Here is an 18,087-nt window from a genome sequence, read left to right as displayed (position 1 = left end):
CCCCAACCTCCCCGGGAAGAGCTCTGTCCCCACAACCCATGAGATCATGACCTCAGTGGATACCAGGAGTTATTTGCTCACTGGACTGAGCCACCCAGGTGCCCCTGAAATCTGAATATACATTTAATTTAATTTAATTTATTTATTTTTATGTTAGCATACAGCGCATACACATTTTAAAGCATACTTGCTGCGACCTTTGTGCAAATCAACTCTGCCACCCAAGGAAGTGGGAAGTTTAGATTCATTTATTTGCTCTCTACGTGCCAAGCATGAGGGGGACAAAACGGTTGTTCTCTTGGATCTTTCTTTCTAGTTGGGGAGACATAATTAAACAAGAGTATATTAGATAGCAGTAAATCCTATTTAGGGAAATAAAATAAGTTTCCATGCTAGAGGGTGACTGGCAGCTGCTTTGGATCGGATGGTCTGGTCTGGGAAAGCCTCTAGGATAGATAATGTAGGTAAACTTCTTAGCCCCTAGTACATGATCTGGAAATAGTAGCTATTTGGGTGATGATAATGGCTTATGCAATACGTCATGCTTAGCCAACTGTGTGTAAGGCACTGTTCCAGGCCTGGTGATACAGTCAAGAGCTACAGTCCTTGCTCTTACAGGGAAGGCAGATGTACATACAGTTGGGATAAAAATGTAGAGTAAATGCTGATGGGGGAGGGTGCTAAATGGTTGGAGTTCAGAAATGGGAAAATCCTCTGCATCGAGCTCCTTAGGCTTAAGGAAGGCACATGGCAGTGCTAAGTGACTCACATACTGTGATTTCAGTTTTCATCATAGGGCTGTTTGTGGGGTGTGTGCGTGCATGCTAACCATACCGTGTTTACTCCGTTCTCCCCTGAACAAGGATTTACAGTAAGATTACTGGTAAAAATTCTAGAAACTCTAGAGAACTCTATGAAGCTACTGTAATTTAATATCTAAACTAATTTGACTCCAAGCTTTGGTTTTTAAAAGCACTATGTCTTAACTCCTTTTGCAGAGGAGGGAGAAAGAGAGGAGGGAGAGGAGGGTAATTTGACTTTAATACTTTAATTAATGCCATGGAAATAGGGTAGGAAACACAGATATGCTACAACTATGGAGAATTAATACAGAAATAGACTATTGATCTTTGGAAAAATCATAGTTATGGAACTCTGTTGTAAGTTGGGCAAATGTAATAAAAGAAGATAAATGCCTGTTGGGCTTGGCAGTGCCAGAGACTGTCCCCTGGGAAGTCTTCTGGCACCCTGCATTCTTTTTGGGATTCGCCTCTGTAGCATTTTAAGTTCTTTTGAATTAAATGACAGCATTCGAAAAACAATTTTTTTACAAAAATATCTGGATCTCTGTCTCTTGGAAAGTCAGAAGATCTAGCCACACTGGGACCATGTTGCATGTGGGGAAGCAGTGGCTGGAGAGTGGACTTCTAAGAGTGCCTATGTTCGCTATAATTCAGAAGGACCCTCACCACTCACCGACATTGGTGTCTATTGTCACTTGAACCCCACTTTTGCACTGTTATTTTTCTTATAATAGAATTAGGAGGAAAATGAATCTTATCCCAATTATCCTAATTCCTATCTCTGTCAAAATTGTGAAAGTGAAAGGTTAACCAAGGGCCATATGCTTCAAGGAGGAATAAGAGCATATTTCTTTGTCAAAGTAAAGAATATTCCCTTATACTTAATGTGCAGAATTCAAAGAATGCTGTCTGTCCTGCCTGGCCCTTGTAGGGAGTTAGTTTAACCTCTACTGCCCTGAAGGTAGGTGCTCCATGGGGCTGAGTCCATCCCAGAGGGAAGAAGTTCGAGCTCTTTTCCCAAAGGCTAGCAAGAGGTGCCATGGGAAGGAGGTGAGGGGAAGGGGCCAGGAAGGCATTCCAGGGAGAGACCAGAATGTGGAAAAGGGAGATTAGGCTGAGGGAGGGATTTACTTTGCAAAGGGGGTAGGTAGAGGCTCTGATATCAGGGAAAAAAATGTTTTCTGACAGGTGGCAGGGTTGGGGAGAATTTGAAGTTCTTAGAAGTAACTCCTGGGTGACAGGAAGGTTGTGATTATTGGGATTTTCAGAGGGCTATGACTCCTGCCTGACTGATGGTCTCTTCTTCCTTTACCGCTTTGGACAGACTGAAGGAAGAAGTGAGAACATTGGCAGTGGCCATTTGTAAGACCAACGGTGCATTTCTCTCTCTCTCTCTCTCTCTCTCTCTCTCATTGCCTCACTAGGTTGTGAACTCCTCAAGGCTTGACCATATTTTACTGATAAATACTTGTGACCTGTTAGGGTGGGCATGGGGCTAGGTTACACAAAGTATTGGAGAAGCAGTTAGCTTCTTCTGCAGCCACAACAACAGAGTTTGTCTACCGACAGCTGGGGATAAAAGAGCAGCGTGTCCCTGGTTACAGCTGTACCTGGGGAAAAATCCTTATGCGTGTGGGAGGAGAAATATAAAACTTGAAATTAATGTTAGGAAGGTGGAATTAGGTTTTTAAAAGCAATTCTTATAAGCTTTCTTGTTAAATCGGATTGTCTTTTCAGACATAAAAATAGAAAGAAGGCCAGGGCATAGGAAACTGTGTGCTGATTAGGGCAGACTGGCCTGGCCCACCTGCTTGTGTGAGTGGGGCCGCTTGTCTCTCCACTGCTCTTCTCTATCTTGTGTAATGCGGTCACTCCTCCCTGTTATATCTACTACAGGACATCTGCAATGTGGAAGGAAACCAGTGTAGGAGTGAAAATGAAAAGATAACAGCTGTTAAAATGCTAGAATGATGAATAATAACTCAGCAGGGCTCTGGAGTCATAAATTCTGACACTTATTTTCCCAAATCAAGCACCCTGAAAGCTTACTGTTTACCCTGAAAGAGACTGCTGATGAAGTTTCACCAATAATGATTTTTTGTGGGGGGCGGTGGTGGAATTTGTTCAAAGTGCTTAAAAGATTAGATTTAGAGACCTCCTATAATAATTGGGTAACTAAAAACCACAAGCCAACCTAGAATTGTTTGAGGGGTGGTGAGGTAAGTTAACCAGTTCTTTTACCTGCTTTTAGTTAAGTCTAAGAGGCCCTGTGTGCTAACGAAAAGCATAAATTTGTGAAGCTCCGTATGGGTGTATAACAGAAACTGTCGGAGAGAGAAAGAGGGGAAACGGGAAGAGAAAAGAGGAAAAGCGGAGAGCAGAGAAGTCACAAGAGCTGGCAGGCCAAAGAAAGAAGGAAAACTGGGAGAAAGGGAACTTTGGAGAGGAACCCATTTGAATGCCTGCCTGCCTTACCTGGGCTCCCTCCAAAGGAAGGCTGACCACATGGTCCTGCCACTCTGGCCATCGCTGATTGCTCAGGTCTGGCTGTTGGCCCAGGGGCAGTTGGCCTCCAGACGGGCTAATAGCCCCTGAGGGAGCCTGGCATGAAGTGTTTTATTATGGGATCCTCCCTTGGTGACGGAATGCACAACAGCAGAGTTGGTCAGCAGTTCACAGCAGGGGTAGAAGCTGAAAGATGGTTGGGTAAGGCCGTAGGGAGCAGAAGCTGTGAGCCGGCTGTGAGAAGAGTGGAAAGTAGCAGGAACTCTAGAAGCAGAGCATCAAGTGACCCAGGCTGAAAGCAGCAAGATAAGCACTGATCACTAAAGCTAGACCGGGGACTAGTGGCTGGCTGGCTTCCGAAGTCAAACTCCTGGAGGCCTAGTGCCAGGAGGGAGCTAAAGGTCAGTGGTGGGAGAAGTCGTTTCCAGGTACAGGGAATCAAGTTCTGTATTTCCTGAGAATTGAAAGACAACGGACGACGATAACAACAACAAAGATAGCAGTCTGCATGTTACTATCAACAAAATCTGGTACTTCTAAGCAATGTTAGTAATAAAATACTCCTAGAAAAATCTTGATATTGGTCTAACTTATCAGTGAGTGCTACAGTTCTTGTGGAGTTTTTAATAACTAATGCATAAACTCTAGCTTAGTACCTTTTCATTATCCTCTAGGAAAAAAAGTATTCTGCATACAAGTTAACTTAGAGAATTCTCCATTACAGAGTCAGCTTTCTGTATATGTGGACCTCATTCATCTCAAGAGTGAACTGATGATGGGTCAAGGTGTCTTCCAGCACAGTTTCTGTCTTTAATTCCTACATTTAATAATTGCTGCATGTAAATAGTAGACTTGAAGTAAATGACAAAAGCTCAGTGGTTATAAAGTTAAAGTAAGAGAACTTAAGTTATTTTCTGTGAGTGACTTCTTGAAATTTTTGTCTAAAATTTAAAACACATGGACAGTGGAAACTATAAAACATTACTTGAAGAAATTAAAGAAGACACAAATTAATGGAAAAATATCCCCATATTCATGGATTGGAAGACTTAGTATTATTAAGATGTTAACACTAACCCAAAGCAATTTAGAGATTCAGTGTAATTCCTATCAAAATCCCGAAGTTATTTCTTAGGAAAAATCTATTCTAAGATTCATAAGGAATACCAAGGAACTCTGAATAGCCTCAAAACTACCTGAAAACAAACAAAGCTGGAGGTCTACACTTTTCTGATTTTAAAACATATTACAAAGTTATAGTTACCAAAGCAGTGTGGTACTGGCATAAACAGACATACAGACCAATGAAACAAAATGGACAGTCCAGAAATAAACCCTTATGTACATGGTAGAATAATCTTTGACAAGGGTGCCAAGGCCACTCAACAAAGAAAGACAGTCCCTTCAACAAGAGGTGTTGGGAAAACTGGACATCTGGACTTCAGGATGCAAAAGAATGAAGTTAGACCCATACTTACACCACATACAAAAAAGGGGGTTCGGTTTTTAGGGGGAAAAAAAACCTGCTATGAAAACTTCCTTGCCCAAAATTTAGTCCACAGCCTCCATAAGATTACCAGTAGAGGGCAAATACGAATCCTAAAAGTCTTCTGCACAAATGCTTAGTGAAAAAGCTTTAGCCATCGAAGTAGATATCCTTAACTTGTTCCATCTGTCAGAAATGCAATTGGATTCAACTGTTCTTTTATAAACTAGTGAATTTTGTGTTATCATACCTGTCTGATGGCTAAAGTTTTCAAACCAGTATTATAAGATTTCTGTTTGTGGGGGGCTGCTCACCTGGTGGCCCATCCTGGGCTCTGAAACCTGACTCAGTGAATCACTTGTGACTTGTGACTTGAACTGGGGAATTTAGGAAGAAAACTGAATGAACCCTGGAAGGTGCCTGTATCCTTTGCACTGGGACAACACCATGGAGCAGAGGAACTCATCACCCATGAGGCTTGCCGGATCCCTGAGGGTATGGGCTTTGCTTCACGGGAGGAGGTTGTGTCTTCATCCTTATCTGAACCAGAGCCATGTTGTCTGGTTAGGGAGACCCAGACCTTTACATGAGCACGTCATTATTATTCTTGTTATTTTAAGAAAGCGATCTAGACATTGACTTCGGGAATCAAATATCTAAAGGAAAAACACAAGGTCAAATATATATAGGATGACTGAACTTGTGGTGCTTCTCATTAGTATGGGCAACGTAGAGCTGCGCGTATGAGAAAGAACAAGGAATTCTATTTGGATAGAAGTGTGCTGGGCACACAGAGTGTTTTATTCTATCCTTTTCCTTACTTTTCTGAAGGGGAAACAGGGTGGTGACTGGAGCTTGGTTTCTAATTTGAAGGAATGGGAGACAAGGGTTTTGAAAGAACAGTGTTCATGCTGACATGGTGTTCCTTGCCCAGTGCTTGAGGGTTTGAAGCTTGGACTTGGAAGCGCTGGTGTTCAGGGAGAATGTGGTCCGAGTTTCCTGTACATAGAGTCACTCAGCTTGTCTGCCTAAACGGACCCATGTCAGCCTTTTGAAGGGCAGCTTGAAGGTGGCTTGAAACTCTAGGGCACTGGAGGAATGATCTGGAAGGGACACCTGGGTGGGCCAGTGTAGACAAACCCAGGGAATTCCAGAGCTAACCATGAACACGTTTCTGAGGCTGGAGTTGACTTCTCTGTGAGCAGCATTGAGCTGGGGTGGAAAGCAGTCTCTGGGTCTTGGAGTCACCGTGTCAGCAGGTGTGAGCCTGGCAGGGCAGTCAGATCAGATAGCTGGGAGACTGTGAGCCGTGGTGGTGGCCATCACTCTTGATGCACAGGCCAGCTTGCTCCAGAGACCGGGCTCTGCTCCCCAGCCAGCCCTCCTGCTGCAGATGTGACAGGAAACTTGCTTCCTGTTGGGTTCTCAAGGCCTCATCTCAGCAGGGGGCTTGGTGGGAAGCAGCCCACAGGCAGCATTCTGGATTCTTGCCCAGTGTGCCCCTTGCTTCCTCGGACGAGGTACTGCAGGTGTCCTCTGCCTAGTGTCTGTGAATTCAGCCGGCAGAAGCTCTTCTTCCAGAGCCACAGCCCTGAGGAATCCTCCCCTTTCCCGTGCTGTGTACAAGAGGCCAGTTTTCATTTGGAACTGAAATCTCAGCTCCTGCATTAGGTTCCAAGACCAGCAGCACACCAGTCGCCTTGAAGCTCTAGTTCCTGATGTGCGGGACTGAGGCTGAACCTGGGCAGCCTCCTGCTGCTGCTGCTGCTGCTGCTGCTGCTGCTGCTGCTGCTGCTGCTGGTTCCTTCTGAAAATTGCAGCACAGCCTGGTTTGTGATGATGTCCCAGGAAAGAGGGACAGGTGCACCATTCTGGCCCCAGCACAGGAGGATGCTGGACGTCAATCATAGGTGGCTGGTGCAGGGAGGAGGGATGTCTGTTTCCCAGGGCTTGGCCAGGGGGAGATTTGGACTCTGGGATGCTTCTCTGCTCAGCTTTCTCAGATGAGCACATCAGGCAAGGGGTGGAAGTGTGTGTGCTCACCTGGAATCGAGGAAGGTGTCTGGTTTCAGGTTTCATGTGCAAGTGGATTCCTCTTATGGCTCATTTTTCCTGATAGGAGACCTATTGTCCCAGGCATCCTGGCTGTGCAAGAGCTCTGGTCACCTGTTCCCCCAGGGCTCTGGGCTAGGAAATCAGAGGGTGTCTGATGGTGAAACCAACTAAGTAGGCCTCTGTTTCTCCCTTGCCAAGATGGCCTGGTGACTGTGATAACTGCTCTGGAAATAGAAAGCAGGAGACAGGGCTGGGTGCTAAAGGCAAGGTGGAAGTGGTGTTTGCTATTCACATAGCGTCCAGGTGGGACTTCACCACGAAGGTTATGTTTGAGTCAAATCTAAAGAAGGTGATTGATATCACATCAAGAGCCTTCTAAATGGAAGGGAAAGCATATGCAAAGGCCCTGCGGTAGGAGCAGCAAGAAGGAGCAGCAAGAAGACCCTGTGGTTTCAGGAGACAGCTTAGGAGATGACCTTAGGGAGGTGACAGTAGGGTGACAGAAAGCCATTGCAGAGCCATAACCCCACGGGACCCTGTTACACTGGGCCATCCCAGCTACAGTGTTGAGAACAGATGACACAGTGTTGACAATGGTCAAAGGGGGTCAATGGTGAAGCTTTTCCAGGAACTCAGACAAGAGATGGGCCCCAGTGTGGGCCAGACAGGTGGCCTTGGAAGGAGGGGTAAGTCCTACTCTGGGTACCTACTGAAGATGGAGCTCACAGGTTTTGCCAATGGGTTCGATATTGGGAATGGGAGGAAGGAGGAATTCAGGTAACTCCTAGCTCTTGTTGGTTGTCCTGAGCAAGGGAAAGTAGGAGGTTTCTGGGGATAGGAGGTAGTCCGTGTTCTACCTGCTGAGAAAGGTGCCTTTCACAGTGGACGTGCTGATGTTTGTGTCTGGGAGAACTCTGAAATTTTACCCCCTCTGCAACTTTTAAGTACAAGCCTTCCCCACTTTTCTCAAAGTTTATGGTAAGACACTTGGCTTTTTGGAAAGATCTACATTATTACCCATCTCCAGGAGCAGGAAGAAACCTGAAGGGGATTTCCCTCATGAAAAAAGTCGAGAACTAAGCATTGCGTTCAGCATCTGTTTTGTGGGGAACCGCAACAGAGGCGGCGTGCACCCCAACCAGCTCCTTCCTGGGCACTGCTCTCCATGTCCAGCCACTGGCTCTTTGAATTGTGTCTATGAGTATCTGCTGTGCTGCTTCTCCATTTACTTTGGGCATCCCTTAGGATGTTGTGTCCTGAGGCCTAAGAAGGTCCAAAGAGAAGGAATTGTTGGTGTCTGAGCATGCTCACTCATTTTTCTGTAGAAATGAATGGTTATTCCCTTTTCCGTTTACACCATTTCTACTGTGAAAGGTTTCCTAGGACCACTGTACTTTCAAATAGCAGGGGAGCCTGTACCGCATCCTGCATGGGATTAGCCTTAGGGTTAGCCTTAGTCTCCATGCTGCGCAGGACATTCTGTGACTTACAGATTTTATCACGCAAACATGGCACCTTGGACCACCTTTACCCCTTTCCCTCCTTCCCTGAATCTGGAAACCTCCGATCTGTTCTCAGTCTGTATGCATTCAGTACTTTTTGGATTCCATGTGGGATGTCCATGAGAGCCTCTGGTGTTTGTCTTTCTGTGTCTGAGTGACTTAGCGTAAGTCTCCCAAGGTTGATGTTTCCATGTCTGATTATTGTGAATTATGCTGCAGTGAACATGGGAGTTCATCTCACTTTTGGAGGGAGTGTTTTAGTGTTCTCCAAAGAAATACTCAGTAGAGCACTGACTGGGTCATGTGGTAGTTGTATTCATTTTTTCTGGAACCTCCGTAGTGTTTGTCATAGTGGCTGCACCAATTTCCATTCCCACCAACAGTGCACAGGGTCCCCTTGTATACACACCCTTGACCACACCTGCTGTCTGTCTCTCGGATGATTGCTGTTCCAACAGTCGTGAGGTGATAGCTGATTGCAGTTTTGACTTATGTTTCCCTGACAACAGTTAGTGATGTTGAACAATCTTTTCTCTTGGCCCCTTTGGACATGTATTTGCCATCTATGGAAAGTCACATATTCTCACATATTCAATATCTAGTCACATATTCTTCCCATTTTTTGTTCAGTCCAGTTTTGTTAAGGTCTCTCCTGCACCATCCTGGCAGCCCATACCCACCAAGCCCAGGGACACGGGGCACAATGCTGAGGGGGTGGACAGCTTTAGGGGTTGTTAGTACACTCCAGATCCTGGGGAAACAGAGACTCTACAGCTCACCGCTGCCTCCTGGAGAAAGAAGCCACCATGCGTCGCCTCTCAGGGCCTCTCCACCAGTACCTCACCACTGCCCTCAGTGCCAACAGGCTGCACGGACTCATCTTCCAGCATCTTTCGCACCACAGGCCTCATGCTCAGTGCCGCGTTATGATTCACAGGTTAGCATTGATCTTTTATTTGCAGGTAAAGGGGAAGAAAAGGAAGGATGGATAGAAGGAAGGAAGGAAGGGAAGGGAAGGAAGGAAGGAAGGAAGGAAGGAAGGAAGGAAGGGAGGGAAGGAAGGAATAAATCTGGTTCCTTTGGTGACCTCCTTTCCTCTGTGATTCCCTCAGCCCCCAGCTTGCTATACACACAGTTTGTAGCTATAACCAGATTTCTTATAAATTCTTGGGCGCTTCTGTCTCCTGAGAGTTGCTGGGTAGCATAGGAGGTGAGCTCGCCGGCCACAGCAGGCCTGCCTCTCCAGGCATCTGATGCGGCTAACGGGAGGAGGACCTTTCAGAGAGATGGTCCCATCTGACCGGTCCACAGGAAAAACTGAGTGGCAAAATATCTCCCAGCTTGTTCTAGATGTGAAAGAAGGTTTTTCCCACATCACATAATTAGGATCTGCCACCCTCTGAGCAATGCATGTCCAGGAAAGAGAGTTCTGATTCGTGCAACTTTCATGGAGTTATGATTGGGGTTCACTCCATCTCTTTTAAAATTTTATCTGTCCTGTATATGACACTTAACTATTCATAAAGCAGTTTCGCAAACATGATCTCACCTGGCTTTTCCTTCAGGATTCTAGGGTGAGACTTGCTCACCAAACTTCCCTAACGTACCCCAGCACTTCTAGGAGGGAGTTGCAGGGGGTACCGGTCAAGTTCCAGGCCTGTCTAGTGCTCGCCTCTCTCCTTTGACCTCAGATCCCGAGATTTGAGAAGTGATGGAGTCAGGCCTGGCCAGCCCTCCTCCCACCCAGCTGGGCCAACCACCCCCTCTGTGTTTCATGAGCCACCCATCAGGCAGCAGATGACGTCAGAGGTGGACAAAGGGCTGGGGGTGGGGGGACAGACACCAGGATATCAGTACTGACCCCATCATCTCTCCATGATATGTGCCCTTTGGGACCTTGTATTTCAAACCTGTGCGTGGATTCACTTGTCAAAATTTTATCAAGTGGACAAAGGAGGAGGAGGAGGAAGAAAAAGAAGAGGAAAATCAGCACTGTTACTGCTGTTTCATAGGTAAGGAACCTGGGACGTAGAGAGATTTGGTGATGTTTCCCTGGACGGCACAGCTAGGGAACATCTCCATCCGAATTCATACTAAGCCCTTCTGATTCCCAAAGACCACAGTCTTGAATACACGATGAGTTTTTTTCTTCCTTTAAAATAAAAGAATCTGCTGTCACGAGCATATTTGATCTTTTAAAGCAAGAACTGGGAGGAAAGCTGGCAGAAACATTGTCCACATGCAGGATATGTGGTTTTTTAAAAAAAAGATTTATTTGTTCATAGAAATTGCATGATGCTGACCATGGATTCACATACTTTAGGGGTCTGTATGTAAAAAGCAAATGGGCTCAGATTCCCCATACTGATACCCTTACTCCCAGCTTTGTTAACCAGGATGGAGATTTCTAATTTCTGCTCATAACTAATTTCAGGGTAATGCTAGCTGCTGTAACACACTGTTTTGGGGCTCCAAAAAGTGACTCCCTTTGGCAGTTTATGTCTCATTCACCCTGAGTCCTGAACAGGGGTCTGGAGCCACGGGGTGGGGAGGGGTGTTCCTCGACGCTGTGATTCAGTAGCCCAGGTGTCTTCCATCTGTGACTCCTCCAAGGTCACTGATTTTTGTCTACACCAACCCAGGGCACGACTGGTTCTGAATAGGGCGACCATATAACATACCTTCCAAACTGAGGCACTTTTGAGAGTGAAAGGGGGCCTTATTAAGAATTAGGGCAAGTGGATTTGCAACGAGGGATGGAACTGGAGGGCATTATGCTGAGCGAAATAAGTCAGTCAGAGAAAGACAATTATCGTGATCTCTCTGATACGAGGGATTTGAGAGGCAGGGTGGGAGGTCGTAGGGGGCAAAGAGGGAAAAAAATGAAACAAGATGGAACCGGAGAGGGAGACAAACCATAAGAGAATCTTAATCTCACGAAACAAACTGAGGGTTGCTGGGATAGAGTGGCTGGGTGATGGACATTGGGGAGGGTATGGGCTATGGTGAGTGCTGTGAATTGTGTAAGCCTGATGATTCACAGACTGTACCCTGGGGCAAATAATACATTATATGTTAATTAAAAAAAAAAAAAAGCCCAAAGCTGAGACACACACACAAAAAAAGAATTAGGGAAAGCAGGGTACCTGAGTGGCTCAGTTGGTTAAGTGTCTGCCTTTGGCTCAGGTCATGATCCCAGGGTCCTGGGATCGAGCCCTATGTCAGGCTCTCTGCTCAGCGGGGAGTCTGCTTCTTCCTCCCACCCCTGCTCTTGCGCTCTCTCTCTAAAAAATAAAATCTTAAAAAAAAAAAAAATTAGGGCCAGGAGCACCTAGGTGGCTCTGTTACTTGAGCACCCGACTTTTGATTTTGGCTTGGGTCATGATCTCAGGGTTGTGAGATCGAGCCCCGCATTGAGCTCCACCCTCAACGTGGAGTCGGCTTGAGAGTCTCTCTCTCCCTCTGCCCTCTCCCTGCTCTCGCACTCCCACTCTCTCTCTCTAAAAATAAACAAGTAAAATCTTAAAAAAAAAATTAGGCCAAGACAATAGGCATAACCGAGTCTGCGCAAACCGGGCCATATGGTCTCCCTTCTTCTCAAACACCTCGATCGGGAAATGACCCATTTCACTCCCCTTTTCGTGGTATTATGGTTATCTATTTATGTGCAACAAGCCACGCTGAAACATTGGCTTAAGACAATAATGGATCGTCTTTTGCTCACAAAAGCAGGGTAATCTAGGATAAGCGGCGCAATTCTGTGGGCACAGTGGGCGCAGTGGCAGGCAGGGCAGGGTTGGGGGGGGCGGGTTGTCAAGAAGGTTTTCTCACATGTTTGGTGCAGGGCTGGAAAGAGTCAACAGGGTCTGTGTATCTTGATCTCCACGTGGTCTCTCCAGCAGGCGGGTTCCCCGACAGCCCAACTCAGGCACCTCGGCTCAGGGCTCCCAAGAACACATGTCACGAGAGAGCGAGCCGGGCGCGAGCTGCGTCACCTTCTGTGCTCTCGCCTTGGAAGTAAGTCTTAGAGCATTACATCTACTCACTTCTGCGGGATGAGGCTGTCACAAAGACCCTCTCCCTGTGCACGGGGGTTCCCCATGCAGGGAGATGGACACAGATTCCCTTCTTGATGGAAATACAGCAAGAACAGACGAGACCAGAAATAGTATTTTGGAGAAAAATACAACCTGCAACACCCACCCCACCCCACCCCTGCCAAAATATAAGGGGTGGGGCGCTGGGAAATGGAGACCAGCTGGGCAGTCTCTCGAGCTTCGTTTGTGTAAAAATGACAGCGATCTCCCTGGTTTCTGATGCATTCCACCTGTCTCCGTCTCTCCCACCGCTGTAACGGAAGTAGTGCAGACCAACAGGCTTATAAACAACAGCAGCTTACTTCTCACAGCTCTGGAGGCTGGGCAGCCCAAAGTTAAGGTGCCAGCAGGTTCAGGATATGGCGAGGGCCTGCTTTCTGGTTCATGGATGTCATTGTCCCCTCCTGCTATGTCCTCACATGGCCAAAGGGGTGAGCGAGCTCTTTGGGGTCTTTTCTCGAAGGGCATGAATCCCATTCATGTGGACTCCACCCCTGTGACCTAATCACCTCCCACAGGCCTCACCTCCTCACACCATCCCCTCAGGTGTTAGGATTCTGCGTATGAGTTTGGGTAGGGAGTTGGGGGCATGGGTGCTCAGCACACAGCACCAGCCCTACTCTGAAGTCTAGAAGGAAGCGGGATTGCCATGCCCACTTGGCTGTCTGTCCCAAAGCAGCCCAGAGAGGATGACCAGGTCGTGCCGTGGCCCCTGTGAGATGTGGGCCTCACAGGTGGGAAGGAGTGGGGCTGGGGGAGCTTAGCCTCAGCCTCAGAAGCACATTCTGCCATGGGGTCAGATGGGGCAACACCTAGCCTCTGAAGGGAGGAAGACCCGAAAAATGTGGATGACAGCTTGGCCTCGGCTGGATATTCCGCGTGAGGCAACCCAAGGCTAGCTGTTCACGGTTAGCCTGTTAGGAAAGGATTTTTTTTTTGAAAGACAGTGAAACTGTTGGTGACTTGAAGTGATCATTAAATGAACTGCTTTGTAAATGAATCATGGGAACATTTTAAAGTTTCAGTTTAAAGACAACCAACCATTCCTGCTTTCTAATTTTATTGGGATCCCATGGAATCCTGGCAAAGCTTGAAGTGTTCATTTCAGTGCCAAGATGTGCTAGACCGTAAGTTGAGAGGAACCGTTACTAGAAGGTTCTAGAAGGACCCACTAAATGCACATCCAGAAGTCCTCCTATGCAGCCTTTCAGGGCTTTTTACCAAGCCTCAGCCTAGGGCAGTCACCACCCTCTGTGGCCGCTCCTTTTTAAGGTCAAATCACATCTTATCTTACTTAGCAGACACGGTTTCTGCAATGGTTGACTTTATGTATCAACCTGACTGGAACACAGGTGAGGATGTATATATGTATATCTCCGATTGGTTCTGTTTCTCTGGAGAATGACTAACACAGTTTCCTTTTTGTGCCTAAAAATTCCTCTTCAAGAGCTCTTTTTCCTCTTCCCCTCAGCATGCCATCAGTATTCTGTAAATATTACAATGTGGGAAGCAATGAATTCACTGGCAAGAAACAGGGAATTCATACTTGGAGATCAGACTTTTGCCCTCTTTTTTAACTGGAAGTTTCTACAGAGGGAAGCTCTCGAGCTTCATTTGTATAAAAATGGCAGTGATCTCCCTGGTTCCTGATGCACTCCACCAAAAGGTCTGACACGTGTCCCATGGCTCTGGAAATGAAAGTTGTCACCAGCAAACCCAGCTCTGGCCTGTTTTATCTGCCAGTCCCAGTGGATTGCTACATAAAAGTAGACAAAACCTCAACTTCCCTCTTGAGGCCCACAGAGGATAGCTTTCTCATTAAGCATTTCCCTCAAGTCTAGCTTAAATGAGAGTCACTCTGGCCCAAACCAGAGAGGTCCTCAGCCTCTGACAGGTGGAGCCTTCCCTTCGTGCCTCCTCGGGGCTCTGTCCGCCCACCCCCCCCACAACCTCCAGCAAGTCACAGTGGGAAACAGCTCCACCAGTCTCCCAAGGCCGACCGCATGCATCTCTTCCCAGCTCCTAACCATGTCGGTGGCTTGGCATCAGCCACGGCCTACCTGGGAAGCCTGCCGGTATAAGACAACAGGACTGCACATAAGAAGAATCAGGACATCCCCAGACCCTGACAGTTCCAACTCACTATCTCTGGGACTTGAGGAAACCAGACTTCATGGCCCATGTCATAGGCAGAGGGGACAATACCCTTCTGAGGTGTCCCCACCCCCACTGTTCCACACAAGCCCACATGGCTGCCCAAGACGGGGCCCAGCTAGACCCCAGGGACTTGAGGGCCACGCCTGGATCTCTGTGGGAGTGTGGTCCCCAGCATGCTGGAGGCTTCTTTTCCTCACTACTCAGGACCTCGGTTATGGTCCCAGGAAGGAGTGGGCTTCCCACTTTTCCCAACAGAACATTGTTTCTGAGAGGCTGTGAGACCCAGGAAGGCCCAGGGCTGTGAGCCGCACCCACAGTGGGTCTTTGTAGGGGAGCCTTGGAGCAGAAGGCTCAGGGATGTTCCCCTCGTGAGTTCAACAGGGAGGGCAGAGCAGGGCTGAGGACTGAGGGCATCATGTTGTGTCTCAGTCTGGAGCCACGACCCACACCAGCACGGCCCACACCCCACCCCCATACGTCTGTGGGCCCCGCTTCTCCCCCCCACCCCCCTGCCCTGCCGCAGATAACCCTTCTGATAGGTTCCACTGTACACTTTTATTCAAGGGTGTTCTGAAATACCTGTGTTGTTGTGTTGTTTCAATGTACACAAATGGTGATGGGCTTCCTGGGCTTTCTCGCTGTGTTCAGGAAACACTGGGCTTGGAGATGCTGCCATGTGCACACATAACCTGTTTGCCCTGACTTCATTCGCATAGTATTCCGCTGTGTGTTTCTGGCCACCTTGCCTACTACACCCGCCCCCCCCCAACAAGGAGGGACATCCAGGACACCTCTCTATCCCCAGCATGACTGATGATGGGAGGAACATCCTCAGATGGGCTCGCGTAGGGACCCGCGTGGGACTTTCCTGGAAGAGCGAGGTGCTCTCCACTTGCCATCTCATGTATGTCCTGCATGGACACACAGGTGTCCCTTTTTCACCTGCCAGGGGCAGGATGATTGAACTGGGCCAAGGGTTGGATGAGGACATGGCAGGAGAGTTCCCAGATGATGTTCTGTGTCAGAACGCACCATTTCCAAGAAGCCATCCTGAAGAGGACACGCACGGATGGTAGACTAGGAGTCAACCTGCAAGACTGTGTACCAAGAGTAGACCTCCCACCCCCCAACCCTGCTCCAATCCTAGCCATGTGACAATTAGAAAAATTCCTCTTTACGGAAAGCTGAGTGACACTGGGTCCCCCACTAAAGAGCCAGTTCCTCACCCTCCAGTGAAAGCGTCCTGTTGATAAGAAAATGGGTCAAGCCAGAGCAAGCACAAAGGGATGGGAACCCCAGCTGGGATGAGGGGGCCGGGCAGCTGCCTTCCTAGGGAGAAAGCACGATTCTTCCAGGATTCTTCCGCCTTGATAGCAGGAATGCAGAGAGCTTCAGACGGAGGTAGGAAGACAGAGAGCTCACTCTGCTGGCTTCGAATTTCTCCACCAAGTCAGATGGGCTCCTCGGAGCAGAAGGGTGGGAGGGTGGGAGCGAGGGCGGCTCCAGGAGATGAGGAGAGGAGGTATGAAGTGGGACAAGCAGAGAGTGGGAGCCAGCAGTGGGGCTGCCCGCAGCAGCCCTAGGTCAATGAATTTAAAGTGGAAGTCGTGTCCAGATCAAGAGCTATCCCCTGGGATGCCAGCCTCCCTAGGAGGGGAAGTGGGCGCAGGAGGGGAGAGGGAGCCTGTGGGTGTCAGCCACAGTGGGGAGAGGGAGGAGGGCGGTGATCATATAGAGGCAGAGGTGGAGTCCAGTCAAGGGAGCTGTGGATGGGCTGGTGGAGTGTGGGGGCAGGTGGGGGTGCAAGAAGTCTCCCTCCCCGTCCTCCACCCCTCCCCCCACGTGGGCAGGGTCCCAGGGCTGCAGGAAGGGGCGAGGGGGCCAGCATTGGCCGAGATCCTTTGAGGTGAACAAGACAAGGTAGCTGGAGGCCAGGGAGGAATATGGCCAACTGTAGGGTCATTGAGAAGGGGACAAGTGGAGCTGGAGGAAACTGCAGAGGCAGTCTTCGGTGACCCCGAGACCAGCGGGCTGGCCCCCACTGGGACTGACAGCGGGTGATGTGGCTGGGTCTTGAATGAGAAGGGAAGAGAAATGTCTTAGAAGCAGCCTTGGCAAGCATGGAAGAGGCTGAGCCCACCTTAGACTTGGGGCTTGGTGGAGCGTCAGAGAAGAAAGATCCCCAGCCCCCGCGGAAGGCAGCAGGTGAGGCGGCGAACCGGGAGAAGTTTCTCAGAAGAGGCTGAGGCTGAAGCTCGGGGAGTTTGCCGGCTGCAGAGGAGGCAGGCCATCAGCCCGCTTGGGAAGGTGAGAAAGATAGGGGTAAGGAGGTGCAGGGAGTCAGATTAGAGAATGCGCAGATCTGGAAGGAGGGTCCATGGCGCTTGGTCCTTTGCAGGTGACCGAAATAAGAGGGGAAACAGAGCACGGCGGGAATGGCTCTGCAGGATCCTGAGAGGGACACACAATCAAGCCGAGCCTGGGTTTGAACATTGCAGGAGCTTCAGGCAACTACTGGGGTGAGTGCTCCCCCTGGTGGCTGAGATAAGAAGTTCTACAGAGAGCGTCCCCAAACTTGAATCTGGAGATCTGGTGGCCACGGGGAGCCAAGTGCCTGCCCCTGAGGGACTGGGGCAGTTCTAACAACAACCAAGCCCAGGTGCACAACCCATTCCTTTCTCTTTATTGTTACCCGTGGGAAGATGCCACCCCAATAAATTCATAGTTAGGAATAAAACCCAGCAATCTCGCGATGTGTCTCAGCTCCCTGGTGTATCGATACACCAGTGGCTTAGAACCTGTCACCCTTGAGAAAGGAATGTATCTCCCTCCAATGGTAGAATTTTCAACTTAGGAAAGATCCTGGTTTAATAGATGTGAGTGTGGGCACCAGCATCAGAATTTTCCTCCAACATTTTATTATAAATATGTATTTAAAAACCTAATGAAAAATTCAAAGAATTTCACTGACCCTCCATTCCTCTATCCATACGGCAAGTCATCTTACTTTTTGATGCATTTCAAAATGAGTTGTAACGTCAGTGCATTTCATAAATACTTCAGCACAAATATTATTTAGAGTCCAATATTTGTTTACAATCCTTTTCTCCCCTTTGAGGGAAAATATGCAGAAAATGTACCATCTTAAGTGTACCATGCAATAGATTTGGACAAATGCATACACCTCTGTACCCCCTATTCTCATCAAGACAGAACACTACCAGACAGAACAGTATCACCCCAGAAAGGTCTCTCCTGCCTCTTCCCAGTGAACCCACCAGTCCTCTGCCCCAGGCATGTTGTGATTTTTCCCATCATAGATCAGTTTTGCCTATTCTAGAACCTAATATTAATAGAATTATTCGGTGTGGACTTTTTGGTACAGTAGCATTGGAATTTAAAAGGCGGCTCAGGTGATCCTACTGCCAGCAGGGCTGGGAACCTCTTCCTCACATGACAGATGGGGAAACTGAGGCTCAGGG

The sequence above is a fragment of the Lontra canadensis genome, unplaced genomic scaffold (assembly GCF_010015895.1).
Source record: "Lontra canadensis isolate GAN:19392208 unplaced genomic scaffold, GSC_riverotter_1.0 scaffold106, whole genome shotgun sequence".
Lineage (NCBI taxonomy): Eukaryota > Metazoa > Chordata > Mammalia > Carnivora > Mustelidae > Lontra > Lontra canadensis.
Note: the sequence above shows the minus strand (reverse complement) of the source record.